The 12,397-nt window shown below is 41.9% G+C and overlaps 1 protein-coding gene across 1 annotated transcript in view; it reads left to right on the top strand.

The window, feature by feature from the left end:
• LOC119426862 (neogenin) overlaps positions 1 to 12,397 on the top strand; it is a 137,838-nt gene that overhangs the window by 107,095 nt on the left and 18,346 nt on the right. The window lies entirely within an intron of this gene.

The raw sequence follows: 12,397 nt of genomic DNA on the forward strand, positions 1-12,397 counted from the left end.
TATTATTGACTGCTGCAGTCAGCAAATGAAGATAAACTTCCATAATGACTTCCTCGCTCTCATCCCACTCCTGTGTGCTTTCAAGCCCACTGCTCCCCATCCCACACTTTAACACCCCCGGCAGCCGAGCTTCAATCCAGAACTGTACTCCGAGTATCTCCCCAGTTTTCATGTGAGGCACTGGCACATCAGTGCTGACTCTTCACTGCTCAAGGCTCTACACACATAATCAGAAATTTTCTTTAAATGTTCACATCTTTGGTTTGGACCCAAAGGACTAAATCACGATGTTGCCAGCATGACATATTAATCAGCTTGAATGGTGTATTTTTTATTGATGTCTCCTTACCATCTGCCAGTACGTGCTTTGCATAATTTTGGATTTTTATGCAATTTCAATTTGCCCCTCGACTGGTAAAGTTGGATGTAAATTTTACTTGGAATATGCCCCGTCAGTACCTCTAAAACTCCCTGACACAGTTCCCAGATTTGGGTATGAAGTAAATTTTAACTCATCATGTCAAATGGCACATTATAAGACGCCTTTACACTTGTCAGTTTCAATATACAAGTAGAATTTAGCATTAAGCCTGCACGGTGCTAGGGGAAAAATAAAGATTGTTGAGTCAAAAATAGGCACCATGAATACAGGGATCATGTCAAAACCCAACCTGCAGCCAACAAATGACTCCAACAAAGCCACACTTGAATTCTTCTGGAGGTTTTCTTGTCTGCAGGGCCTAAATTCATGTTATCCACCGTCCTGAGCGACTGGTTTTGTATTTACAGCCAGCTGGGATTTAATCACTAAATGAGCAGCTCTGCTGTAAAGTAGAACATACGGTTTGAACAGATGACCTGAAGGAGAAGAGTTTCCACTGCAGTGAGCAGATCCTACCAACCAAGTATGATGCTGGCTTGAACTTGAATTAAAAGCTAGATTCCATTGATGAGATGATTTACTTGATGCAAAGTGAAATTAACCAGTTTGCTAGCTTCATTTGAATAAAAAGATGGAATGCCAACTAAAAAAATGTAGAAAAACACATTGTGTAAAAGTCAAAAATCAATTTGCAAATATTGTAAATTTGCGCATACATATTCATGTACCCATATGGCATACAGACATCCTTAAATCAATCAAATTATCACTTTCAGGCACACTTGTTCTCCTATATGTATAAAGTCCAGCTGTTCTCAGAAATGGTGTCTTGGATTTTAGCATTTCCATCACCATAAGCAGGACTAAAGATCTGTTAAAGAACATCAGGGAGAAGATGGTAGGTTTGCACAAAACTGGAATGGGCTACAAGATTATCAACAAGACATTTGGTGAGAAGGTGATACAGTGTGATTTTACAGAAGTTTAAAAAAATATGAAATAACCATCAACTGCCGTCTGTTTGGAGCCCCATGCAAGGTCTTGTGTGATGATCATGAGAAAGGTGAGGGAATCCAGTTATGGTCAATCAGGTCATCTGGACTGTTTATTTTTTGTGGAAAGACGTTTCGCCCAGATAGAGGGTGAAACGTCTTCCCACAAAATAGAAACTGTCCAGATGACCTGATTGACCATTATTGGATTTTGCACCTGGATGATTGAGCATGAACTTTTCATGCCTTGAACCACTTTGACTGTAGCTGCCTGCCTGGGAGGAGTCAATGGGGGACAGGACACCCCCAGGAACCATCTTATCACAAGCAAACTGGTTGGTCCACATAAGGAGTTTACTGCTTAGTGGGGAAAACGGTTTACTTGAAACTACTCAGTCTGATGAAGCCCTCTGGATAGAAGGTGAAATGTCTTTCCACAAAAAGAAACTGTCCAGATGACCTGACTGAGCATTATTGCATTTTGTACCTGGATGATTGAGCATGAACTTTGAGGTGAGGGAGTCAGTTCACAACAACATGAGGAGTTTGATGATGAACTTGAAGACAGTCAGCGGTAGCACCATTGGCAAAGCATTGTGCTGCAATGAACTGCAATGATCTTGCAGCTCCCACAAGGTCCCATCTAGTACATATCCATGATGTTCACTGGGAAAATAAGACAATTTGAAGTTTACCAGTGAAGAGTGGAGATCTACATCCACTGGAAATCTTTAGATGGGCTGAAACATGACCTAATGGTTACTGATGAAATGCTTGTTTTCCCACTGTAACAATGGACGTATGACTAGGTTAACACTAACAACGGTCCAGTAGAGTAAAGTAGTGCAACAAAAACTGATGTGACACTGTACGATTTAACCTTGAATCTTGATGCCATATGATTTGATGTGACTTTTGATTTAATGCAATGGGATTAGATACAATGCAACAAAGCAAAAAATAAAAATAAAAATCAACAAGATCTGTTATTTATTAACCTGATAAATTAAACAAAATTTCACAAACAGTTATTTCTTACACTTTCATAACACCTGGGAACAGACTGGTCTAATTAGATGACTCTTTAACATTTAAACCAATCAAGTTTTATGGGTGCAAATATGTAAAAACCAACACATTTTGATTTCATACGCTGCATCAAATCACTGAAACTCTCACATTGTGCACATGCCTGTTTGTATGTTACTATAAATCCGTCTCAGCGTCTATTTCCTATGTAATCCGGCCTATTGGGTGTCCAAATCTATATTCGCATAAAAAAAAGAGTTTAAATCTTCTTCAAATGTATGAAAAGGTGCAAAGACCAATCCATTACTTTTGCACTTTCTCTCAATCTGCATGAAAGAGCGAGTAGACTGCACCTGGGAGAGTATTTTGTTTGTTCTCTCCTTCCTCATTGAAATTCCTTCCTGTGGAGACACCCACGGACCTTCGTGCTCATCCACATTGTCCTTTCATCTGCCAGAGCTCGTCCAAGTGAGCATGCACGAGTTAGACTCAGGTTTTCATATTAAAACGTCCCCACCTTTCAAAGCTAAATTGGGCCTCATAGGGCTTTTGAACCCTGAAAGAGCGTTGACTCTAGCAGATTTTTATTTTTTTCTTTTGGCTCGCCATGCCTCGGGAAAATCCTTTGAAACGCACCTTCATTCATCAGGCACAGAGCGGGCGGGAAAAAGTGAGAGCAAGTGAACAAAGTTTTTATCTCAGATTGACGTGGTCCTGTCAACCTGGAGTTTTCAAATTCAAGGTGACTTGTCCTGCCACCTTCTCAAAAGAGCTCCCAGTTTCTACAGAATCATTTCTGGTGTATTCTTTTGGGGCTGGTTTTGCTTAAATGGGTTTGTTGATGTTTTGATATTTGTAAATCTGCATCATTATAATTAGAGTGAAATTTGTGCATAAAGCTTATTATTTGGAGTTCATTTTATGAAGTCGTTGTGTAAATAAAACGCGTATAAAGGGCACATTTGGCTCCACCTGGCCTGTGCTGATGCGTTTCATTGCATATTCTACAGTGAGCGAACTCCTCGCCTTGGGCACAGATGGAAAGTACTGAAGAAACCAAAGTGTGAAGAGCTCGGCTGCTGAGCATCTTGGTTTCTTATGCTTCAGAGACCAACATTATTTATGGATTGACTTTTTTATTTTTTGCACCATCTGAGCTTTGCGCCATCACAGATGGGTAATAGGGTGGCACCTGACTGGTGGGGTGCTTGCACTGAAAGGGTCAAGATTTGAGAGGTGACACAAGAAGTATTTCTCTCCGGTTCCACTCGGTTCATCTTTTCCTCTTGACTAGCTTCCATCTTCTCTAAAAATGCCTTTTTTTTATCTTTCCTAATTCATAAACAAAAGGATTTATCTTGAGATAATCCACATTTTCCCATCATTAATTGGTTTAATCTTTATTTGCATGCATTTAATCTCTTTCACACAAAGGCAGATAGAAGACGTTCATCCCTCAGCACCACTTTTAACCGGTGTGAGGAGGAAAATGAATTTCAAGATGCACAAAGAAAAAAGGTGGTTTGTTGCCAAGTATTCCTCTGCATTTCCACCGTGGAAGAGAGGAGCATAAAAAGCGAGATTGGATGGTGAACCGAACGTGCTCTTGATCTGGAATAAAGGCTGTTTAGGGAGCTGTCAGAGCCTGTTGGGGCCTGCTTGTGCACCAGCTCTGTCTTAATGCGCAGAAGCATGACATGTGTGATGCAGGCTGGAGTTGTAGGAGCATGGATGATGTGTGTGTGTTTGGGGGGGGGGGGGGGGGGAGCAAGGAAGCTGTTTGCATGAGCGGTTCAATGTAGCAGTGTAGAAACTGAGCAAGTGTGTGGATCCTCCCTTTAACGGTGCTGCCCTGAACTCTGTGTGTGACGGCCCTGGGGAGGCTGTGCAGACTTCACTCCTCACGGTGCCTTTCTGGGCTTGATGATAGGTGGGGGCAGTCTGCGGTGGTGTCAGATTCAAGCGTTTTTGTGTTGATAAAGACACGCAGGATTTTTTTGGGTGGTGTGGGGGCATTTGCTTCACTGGATCGACTCTGACGAGGCCTGATTAATGATTTTAGAACAATACCGTCTTGCAGTGCTCAAGCAGGAGCGCCCTGTTGTTCATATCGATGCACGTTGTTGTGGGAATGCCTTTTTGTTCAGCTGGCAGCCTCCGCCTGTATCCCGAGCTGGATGTGCACTCTAACTTGTGCTCGGGGGTCAGCGATCTGCATCGCCTCTGTTGTTTCCTCTCAGACAAAGACGGGCAGATGAGATATAAACAGCGCTACAGCAGAACGCTTCATCCCTCACTCTGACAACACATCTGTTTTTTCATCCTCCTGTCTCTCCTCTTAGCTTTCTTGCTCTTCAGAGCTGCATTTTAACACTCTGATATCATTTCCCCCATTTACAGTCAGGAAACATAAAACATACTCTGAGAAGAGCTGCTGCATCAAAGCATTTGTCTTTGATGTCATGGATGTATGCATTAAATCTTTCTTGAGGAAAGGGGATGTGGGTTTGAAGGACAGGAATAATACGACAATTTATATCCCTGAAATGTGACCCAGACACAAACATGCAGGTTTATCGGCTTGGTTTTGGATTTGGATAATTAATTTTCTTGTTGAACGACAGAATGTACAGCACAAAAATTACCATATAAACACTAATTATGCGCAATATTAAATCCACCTGCCTAGTATTCTGTAGAAACTCCTGTCAGGAAGCTGTTGTCAGGAATTCAGATATTTAGTCAAAATAACAATTAAAGAAATCCTGGGTCATGAACCTTTAAGCACCTGCACCCACATACAAGGGGAAATTAGCTTAAGCTCCATAATTGTATGTACTCCTAATTATGAGTCAATCATTTGTTGCAAAAACAAGTTTTCATGTTCGTTACTGAGAAAAATCAACTTGTTCATTATTCCAAAGGAATAATTCAGTGTTTGCCACTTAATTCCCATAACTGCGAATACAAGTGTTGAAGCTGAACACTATTTTGTCTAATAAAGTTGCTTCAAATTGTGCTTTTTTAGTGTTCTGTTATTTGGATGAAAATTATTTGTACTTCTGAAGTGAAGTTGTTAATCATAAAAGTACATATTTTTCATCCATCCATCGTTTTCCGCGTGTTCTGATGTCAGATCACGGGCAGCAGCTTGAGGAGGGAGGCCCAAACATCTCTTTCCACAGCCACAACTTCCAGCTCTTCTGGGAGGACCCCAAGGCGTTCCCAGGGCAACTTAGATACAGTCTCTCCAGGGTGTCCTGGGTTTTCCCTGGAGTCTCCTCCCAGCCGTACATGCCCGAAGCACATAGGGAGATGCCTAGGATGCTTTACCAGATGCCTGTACCACCTCAACTGGCTCCTCTCGATGTGGAGGAGCAGCGGTTCTACTCCGAGTCTTTCCCAGATAACTGAACTTCTCACCCTATCTCTAATGGAGAGTCCAGTTACCCTGCGGAGGAAACTCATTTCGATCATCTTTATCCACGATCTCATTCTTTTGGCCACTACCCAGAGTTTGTGTCCATAGGTGAGGGTAGGAACGTAGACGGACCGGTAATCATTTTGCAGCTCAGCTCCCTTTTCACCACCATGGACTGGCACAGAGTCCATCTGCTCCATTCTTCCCTCACTCTTGAATAAAGCCCAGAGATATTTGAACTCCTCCACTTGAACATGAACACATGAACCCTCAAAGTCCTTAGTGAGAGTAAGGAGCTGGTCCACAATACAGTATACATCCATTTATGATTTTTGTTTTATTCCTGCTCTGTCTTGTTCTCGGTGTGACCTAAATCCATAGGAAGAGCGACTGGGTACAACATTAACAGGTCAAAAGCAGAATAAAAAAATAAAACTTCTAAGCTTATTGACCTGATCTCTGCTCTGCTCACTGTACTCCATCTGGTTTTTATGCCTTCAGAGGAGTATTTCCAGTTATGCGCTCAAGACTTTGTCAGACATATAGAATTGTAAAGGAAAAGAATGAAACAAGTTTTGAACTGTTTGGCAGTCAGACTGCAACCATCAGCTGACATTAAGACCCTACATGTATCAGTCTTCTGTTACTAGGAGGATTAACAAAGAAAATGACCCAAGACCACCTACAGAGACATTTGCACAGCAGTCTCATTATGTAGAAACCTCAGCTATAATAAAAAATACTGCTTACAAATGTGAATATCGGGTGTGCATTTCTTTTCTTCTCCTTTATTGCAAATGAGTCAAAAAAAAGTATTACAAGGTTATCATGGCCTCCTTCAGATAGGTAAAAACTGGATATTTCAGATTATTTATGTGTAACCAAAAATACACTGATTTTAGACTTGTTTAAGATAAGACATGTTTCAAATTGTCTTCTTTGTAGTAGTTTCTCTAATATTTTACTGGAATTCAGGTTTCTTGAGAATCCTCTCAGTATGGAGAACTTTGTAGCAAAGAATGCCACAAGTTAACCTGAGTTTGACCCACATGTGCACAGTTTGATATGAAAAGGAGCATATATGGTAAAAAGCCATTTTTGTTTTGTCATCATTGGATATGAGCAACAGATATGAGCACAGTGGCACAGTTGGTAGAGCTGTTTCCTCTCAGCGAGAAGGTCGCCAGATCAAATCCAGGCCGGGGGGCCCTTTCTGCATGGAGTTTGCATGTTCTCTCTGTGCATGCATGGGTTTTCCCCGGGTACTCCAGTTTCCTCCCACAGACTAAAACATGCATGTTAGACTGATTGGCGACTTTAAATTGTCTCTAGGTGTGAGTGAGAGAGTGAATGGTTGTTTGTCTTGTTTGTCTCCTTTGTCCCTGTGATGGACTGGAGACCTGTCCAGAGTGTCCACCATGTCTCACACAGTGACTAATGGACATGGGCAACAGTGACCCCCACGACCCAAAAAGGAACAAGCGGGTAAAGATAATGGATGGATGGATGGATGCATATGAGCAGAACCTTAGATATTTTCAGAAAAATAGTCTGCTGTAGGATTGAGTGATAGGATGAGTATATCAACCATCAGTGATTGGAGTTTATCAACAGTTGTTGTTTTATTTTCCAAGAGACGTAATTCATGCTTTGTCGGTTGAACTTTTATGGATCTGACTTCTTTCTCCAAAGCTCCAGACGTTTGTTTTTTCATCAAACTGTTGGGATTTTTTTCTGATGGGGTGAATTTTCCTTCTTTGACCAAGGGGTTTGCTCATTCAACCTTTATTTAGACAGGTTAATCCCACTGAGCCTCGGGACTCATTTACAAGAGAGACCTGAATATTTGTAGATGATTTATGCAAAATATTTAAACTTATCGGAGTAACAGCTTCTCAATTGCATTGTAATAAGACAATGAATGTTCATTTCATGTCAGTGCTGTTAACGTTGAGGCGTATACGTTTATACATTTTACCACTCATCAGCTGTAGACTTTATTCTGAGGTATTCATTTCAACACCTGCTCTGTCTGAAGGCAATGCACTGCAGATTGAAGTAATTACTAATGCCACACACTGTCAGGCTTTCCAGATGTTCTGGAGATTTGTGGCATTCTTTTCCATTAGTGGGAAATGTCTGATTACACTGCCTTCATTGTTCCTTTGTCCTCCCTTCCATACTTGATCAAATTATTTTAGCACAGCTGCTTTGATTTAGGCAAAAAATACATACAATTTGATTTCTAAATCTTATCAACAAAAATAAATGAATAAAAGCCTTTGAACTGTTATGTAGGGTGCAATATGATGAGCATAGATGATTTGTGATCATCATTCAGATCCAGTTGTGGCTCTTCTGAAGCTCATTCAATATGTACAGCAGTGTCCATCGTGTTTGATGTCTGTGTTGGCTGCTGATTGTGTAGTCTGTATTATCCACGGCGACTGCTCTTGATTTGATTAATGAACTTTGAAAGTGTCTTGTGTTTTGTCTACATGGGGAGGTTTGTACTTTTTACTTTTGCACTAGAGACACATAATCAGTGGAGTCTCCGAAAAACCATCAGAATTAGCTGGGTGGACCAGCGCACCAACGCCAGCATCCTGGAAGAAGCTGACTTCCCCACCATCACTGCCATCATAGCCCAACTTCAGCTTCGATGGACAGGTCATGTCATCTGTATGCCAGATTGCTGCCTCTCGAAGTGTGCCTCTCAAGTGCTCAATTCCAAGCTTGTCTTTGGAAAATGTGCTTCAAGAGGTCAAAAGAAAAGGTATAAGGACAACATCAAAAGTACCATATTGACTTTAGGAACTGGGAAGAAATAGCAACCAACAGGGAGACCTGGAGAAGATTGGTCCATGAAGGCACTGCACTGTTTAACAGCGTCCACCATCCCGAAGCAGACGAGTGCAAACACTGGAAGGAGAAAGCCACCACCAAAAAGCTCAACTTCAACTCACCATTACTCACATATGTCCACACTGCACAAAAATATGTGGCTCCAGGATGGGCCTTTTCTCATACCAGAAGACCCACAAGGACAAGGATGGAAGGCAGTCATGCTCAATTTATAGTGACTGCCGATGAGGATGATAATACATAGCATCTGTCTCTGCTCTAGACATGGCTAATGCACATTGAATGTGTGTTGTGTTTACATGGGGAGGTTTGTACTTTTCATTGTGTCAGTAAGATACTTCAAATATCAACAACAATGGTTGGTTTCCTACCAGGTTCACTGGAACATCTGGAGAGATGTTTGATGTTTAGAGGAAAGCTGACTGTGGAAAATACATACATGCATATTAGAAGAAGTGCAGTGTTGTCATCATTGTATGTTTCCATACAATGACCATATTAGTTCTCTGCATTTAACCCATCATACCTGAGATACACTGTGATGGAGCAGTGGGCAGCTATGTAAGCGCCTGTTGAGCAATTAGGGATTAAGCGTCTTGCTCGGGGAGTGGTGGCGCAGAGGTTAGAGAAGGTGGGCCTGTGATCGGAAGATCGCTGGTTCAAGCCCCGGTACCGACAACATCAAAAGAAAAATGTGGGTGGGGTAGGTGAAGCACCCACACTTGCCCCCACCCTCATTCGCCCCACTCTGGGCCCATGACCAAAGCCCTTAACCCCCATCTGCTCCCTAAACAGGTCTCTCTTGAAAATGAGTTCTCGTGGCTCAATGAGACTACCTGGATAAATAAAGGGTAAATGCTCAAGGACACCACGACATGTGGGCATGGTGGGAAGTTGAACCTGCGACTTTCTGGTCCCAGGTTGGCTGCCCTAGTCCAAATATTTTTTTTTGTTAATTTTATTAACACCTTTAGTTTTCTTTAAACAAATTAATGTATGCAGTGTTTCCCCTACCATTATACAAGCAGGGCGCCCCGCCCCATCAATGATCCACCTACCGAACTGCGAACATCCCTCCCCCTATCGGCACTGATGTAGCGCTAAGCTAGCGGTGTGCAATATAGGCATGTTAGCTAACCCCCCACCAAAAAAAAAAATAAATAAATCTGTTGGTACAAACAGAACATCTTACCTGTCTCCTGTCTCTCCCTCCCGTCCCCACGTTGACAAAAATCACGGATGAGATGAGTCCCCCACCATGGCAAGTTATCAAGGGGAAGTACTGGTATTTGTGAATCCAAATACTGAAGGAAAATGGTTGCCTTTTAGTAAACCACCAACATCATGATTGTTCATTACAGGTGATAAATTCACATGGCAACACAGATCATTTTCAGTAAGTAAATTTATTTTAAATAAACTCCCCCCCAACATACACACACACACTCAAAAAAAGCATAATTTTCTTATAATTACTGCAAATGTTTGGTATTTGTGCACAGAAGAAGTGAGGTGTTTTGATCTTTAATTCTAAATTAATCCTTGAGATGTAATGTGGGTGTGTGTGTGTGTGGGGGGGTGCGAAACTGACGTTAATTTGCCACACCATCACTCCTCTTGACGAGGCCAACGATGATGGATGCTCCTGGCCACGTCAGCTGACATCATCACCCTCTGCTACATCTGTGTGTTCAGAAGCATCTTCTGCCCATGAGCTGCCAGTCAACTCTCAGACACGTTTCTGTGCACGAGAACACACTGATAGGTGAAACATACGAGTCAAGACAGAAAATGATCACCTTGTCTGAGGTGTTCACATATTTGTTAAAAGATCAGAGCAAAATAAGGAAGGATTAAGAAAATTAGCTTGGCTTCACAGGTTATGTTTGGTTTTGGATTTGCGAATCAGTTTAATCTAAGTACTACAAACTGAGGCTCTGCTCGTCTACAGCTTTGAACAAGTCTTGGGTTTACTTGTTTATAACACCTATCTCCTCTCTCTTCCCCTCACTCCATCATTTCTGACGAGGAAGATGCTCCTATTTTCTTCCGGCGCCAACGTCCATCCATCTCAGTTCCCTTCTAGCTGCACTTGCCAGGCTGGAGCATAAGCAGAGCAACAGGGCCAGTAGATAGCATCTTCAAATGTGCAGGCAACATCATCAGATAAGAACCAGCAGCTGCGCAGGATCCTCCTTAGCACCCAGATCTCTCTCTCTCTCTGAAATGTGTGGTAGGAAGATGAAGAGGAGAGGGGTGATGAGAATGGGGAAGACGAGGATGAATTTGAGTCGTAGAGTAATGCAAGAAATCAGGTGCTGAGTGGTCTGAACAATTGGTAGAAGAAGTGAATGGAGCTGTAGGAAAACAGAATGAGGACAAGAGGCAGGCAGAGGGACATCCAGGATGTTTATCTGGATGGCCTGTTGGACTTTGGCGGAGGGGTTCTTTATTCCATCAGAGGTGTGTGTTGCTTGTGACCTTAAGGAAACAACCATTTGACAAAAGTTGTGTGGAACTTGCTCTCTCTGGCTTATGTTTCAGATTTGATTGACACCTCCTTTATAATCTCAGAAGCGTTCCCTCTGCCTCTGGAGCATGCTCTGTAGGGCTTCTCCCCACTTCCCTCTTCCTCCTTCTGTCTGATAAGGAAGCGAGGGGAAAAGGAGGAGGTTAGACAGACAGCGTAAAGGGACATATGGTTGTTGAGCCTACACATTTATCTGTGCGAGGATAATGGGAGCATCCACTCCCACCGTCTCCCCTGGCAACGACCTCTGCTGAAGGTGAGCCTCAAAATGGGCCAAGATTGAGCTAAATTCCCAGTGATAAAACAGGACTCTTTAACGTGATTAAAGGACCTAATGCAATCAGTATTGTTTCAGCTACAACTCAATTACCTGTAATGAAAAAGGGTTCTTGCACCAGATACTGAGGGGTGTTAAACAGGCTCGTTTCCAAACTGCTTGTTGGAAAGCTTAAATAAAAACCTTCCCCCACTCACCTTCTCATGTCAGACAAGGCTGGTCTGTGTTTCATCATCTCTGTAACTTTCCAAAACCAGCCTCCCACTCCACCTTCTAATGTGACTGCTTGGAACAACAACAAATACCGTTTTAATATATGACTTTCTGAAGGTGCACAGAGTGAGGAGCACACAGAAAACAAGGCAGAGGTTTAATAATCTGGGTACAGGCAAAACTTTTGTGTATTTAAGTAATGTGTCTGCACCGGAGCCTCTAATGATGCATGCTCTACTCAGATAGGGTCTTTTCTTCACAGTTCATTCATCTTTTTGCTACCATCAAAATATCTCACGTTGTTTTTAGTTGACTTGAACTCCAGGAGGTCGAGTCTGTTGTATAGATACAGTACTTCTGCCTTGTACTATTTGTAGGTAAGATTATCTGTACAAAATAATCTAAGACCCCAGTTTTTAATACTGTGATTGAATAATGTCTGTTAGTCACCAAATTATTATAAAATACAACAAAAGACAGTTTTATAAATTCAGGAAATCTTTATATACACAGTTTTATGTTGCATTTGATCAAGGATGGTTTTATGATTTGAACTTAAGAATGTAGCACATACAATAGTCCCTCGTTTATCGTGGGGGGGGATCCGTACCCTGAAGTCTCGCGATAAAAAGTTCTGCAAAGTACTAGGGATAGTAGTACAAGTATTCAATGTGTATATATATATATA

Source organism: Nematolebias whitei, chromosome 2 (assembly GCF_014905685.2).
Source record: "Nematolebias whitei isolate Nwh7 chromosome 2, NemWhi1, whole genome shotgun sequence".
Classification (NCBI taxonomy): domain Eukaryota; kingdom Metazoa; phylum Chordata; class Actinopteri; order Cyprinodontiformes; family Rivulidae; genus Nematolebias; species Nematolebias whitei.